This window comes from Trichechus manatus, unplaced genomic scaffold (assembly GCF_000243295.1).
Source record: "Trichechus manatus latirostris isolate Lorelei unplaced genomic scaffold, TriManLat1.0 scaffold00116, whole genome shotgun sequence".
Classification (NCBI taxonomy): Eukaryota; Metazoa; Chordata; class Mammalia; order Sirenia; family Trichechidae; genus Trichechus; species Trichechus manatus.
In genome coordinates this window covers 8,458,046-8,461,038 of record NW_004444052.1, presented here as the reverse complement: position 1 = coordinate 8,461,038, position 2,993 = coordinate 8,458,046, and the positions used below count along the sequence as shown (strand labels likewise).

General features: G+C 40.2%; 1 long non-coding RNA gene across 1 annotated transcript in view; it reads right to left on the bottom strand.

The window, feature by feature from the left end:
* LOC111821953 (uncharacterized) overlaps positions 1–2,993 on the bottom strand; it is a 571,437-nt gene that overhangs the window by 411,320 nt on the left and 157,124 nt on the right. The window lies entirely within an intron of this gene.

The following is a 2,993-nucleotide window of genomic DNA, read 5'->3' as shown; positions in this document are numbered from 1 at the left end:
CCCAAGAGACAGAAAGTGCCACATAAACCAGAGACGGCATCATCCTGAGAACAGAAGAACTAGATGGTGCCCGGCTACCACAGTGACAGCCCTGACAGGGAACACAACAGAGAATCCCGGATGGAGCAGGATAAAGGTGGGGTGCAGAACTGAAATTCCAGTAAAAAGACCAGACTTAGTGGTCTGACTGAGACTGGAGTAACCCCAGAAAGCATGGCCCCTGCACTCTCTGTCAACCCCAAACTAAAACCATTCCTGAGGCCAACTCTTCAGACAAAGATTAGACTGGACTATGGGACATAAAATGATACTCATGAAGAGTGTGCTTCTTAGCTCAAGTAGATACATGAGACTAAATGGGCAGCTTCTGTCCGGAGGTGAGATGAGAAGGCAGAGAGAATCAGGAGCTGATTGAATGGACACGGGAAATCTGGGGTGGAAAGGAGGAGTGTGCTGTCACAGTATTAGGGAGAGCAATTAGGGTCACGTTAACAATGTATGTCTAAATATGTGTATAAGAGACTAACTTGAATTGTAAACTTTTACTTAAAGTACAACAATAAAATAAAAGAGAGTGCGTGGTGACGGGAAATTCTCCTTAAGGCAGAGCCACAAGTAGGACACCTGGTCATCAATTTGGTGTGAAGAAGAAATAGTCTGAGATAAGGCTATATGAAGACTACTGAGCTGTGGTAAATGTCTGGTTAGTCCAGAACCCGGACTAGCAAGATTGGAAGATTGGAAACAAGAAAGTCTGAGAAAAAAGGCATATGGATGGACCTACGGGAGTGAGTATAAAACATGTGGATCTTTTGTCTCATGCTAACACCCATCACAGAGGAGGCACTGAATAAGCAGGGGATTTGTCCATTCTTTCTTCTTGGCTATGATAGGTGATTAGTTCTGTAGAAGCAGGGGGGGTTAATAATGGAGAGCAAGATTTCACAAAGAAAGTGATAATTTTAGCCATAATGAAGGATGAATCTATATCTGGTAGGCTAATAGTAGTATCTACTAATTACTGATGGTGTATGATATGCTAAACACTATGCCTTATAGGCATTTTATACCTATTTTCAAATTTATTCCTCACAATAACTATAAATTAGATCTTATTATTATCATTTTATAGATAAGGAAGTTGAATATTCTCAACTATGATTATTATTATTATTCTATACTTTCACTTATAATATTGTCAAACATTGGTTAACAGCATATTTTGCATCCATCATCTTATTTATTCCTCAATAATCCTATAAGATAGGTATTATCCCTGTTTTACTAGTGATGAATTGAAGCTCACAGTCACCAAGGTTGCCTGACATGAGGCTACCTCTCGTTAAGCACTCTATGCTACTCCTATCCTTGCCTAGAAATCAGAGGTGGGAGGTTGGTGAAGGGTGAGCCACTGAGGGCAATAACACTTTTATGAGTGAATAAATGAATGAGCTAAGATGAATTGCCAATGTGTCTGACCTACCTGAGGAGGACTACTGTCCCTGCCTTCCTCTCCCCTCCTTTCCTCTCTTCCAAATAAATGATGATGGACAAAATATGATGACAATTGAGCTGGTCTTAGTCCTCTTCATAGTCTTGATATTTTATTCTAATTTCTTTTTTACCCTTCATAAACCAAAAGGATTCACATTTTGAAAGCAAATACATAAAGAGAATTCTAGCATATTCATTGCAAGGTATGTATCCCAAACATTTTTAAGAGGCTTTCCTATGCTACTTCCCAGAACACCCTGAATCTCCTACAGGCCAGAAAGTCTGATTTCTGAAGGCCCCCTTTCCATGCCTTTATCTACATAACTTTCATTGACCTAAATCGGATTTGTGTGCAGAAGGGCAGCACAATTGAGGCTCAGCCAAGTCTTGTCATCTTTTTGTTAAGCTTCCCAGGTTGCCAATTACCAATTCTGTGCACTCGGGGTTGTGCAGGACACACCACATTAAATTGGAACAGAATGTCCTGGCTAATGATAACCCATTCAAATATGTAAAGTGATTCCTGGGTAACAAAGATGGAATTGAGGTCTGAAGCTTAAACTAGAATGGAGAAGAAGAATGAAGGGACAGAAGAAGAGAGACAGACAGAGAGGGTGAGAGGGAGGAAGGGAGAGCGAGAAAGAGTGGCAGAGAGAGAGCTACGAATATGAGTACCTGAGGATATAGTTTCTTTAGAAGTACGTAATGGAGAAGAGGCTGAAAATAATCCCTTGAAATGATTTATGGCTAGGGGGAATCTGGGACCATTTAAAATCTGTCATGGAGGAATCTGGGACTCTATCTGGGAGACATTTCTTTGAGCTGTATCTATGTCTAACTATTTTGATCATCTGACCAGCTGTTTTACTAAAATGATTGTGTGGCTGGACTGATGGGCTAAATCAGTCAAACAAGCCCATCTGGAAGATGATATAGAGTCAGTCAAAATAGTACATTCACTGTGCAAATGCAAACACATTGTTTCCATTGGTCATTTACCATTTATCAAATACAATATGGAACTAAGTAATCCCTATGAAATAAATTTACATCCAAAGACAGAAAGCAGGGGAAAACATGTCAGCACCTCTACTGCTAACTCTTCATCACCATCATTAAACACCGACCCATGGGTTCTTTAAGAATACAATGCCATGACCTATGTGAAGGCATTTTGAAAAGTTAAACAACTCACACAAAATCATAATACTGAGTTTGATCACTGCTAGAAGAGGTAATAGCATTAAACAGCCTCTTATAGCTGGGGCTGTACAGAGGAAGTTAAAGCAACATAGGCTGTTTTACAATCAGGGCTTTCATTCTACAGAGGCTGATGTCTAAGAACTGCCTGGTTAGAAAAGAGACTACTAAGCTAACATGGCTCTATAGACAGAAGCACCATGCCGTCCTTCCACAGCAAAGACCTGCAAAACTAAGTAAAACAGAGACAAACATCAATCCAGGAACCCTAAGCATCCAATGAAGAGATAAAGAACTCA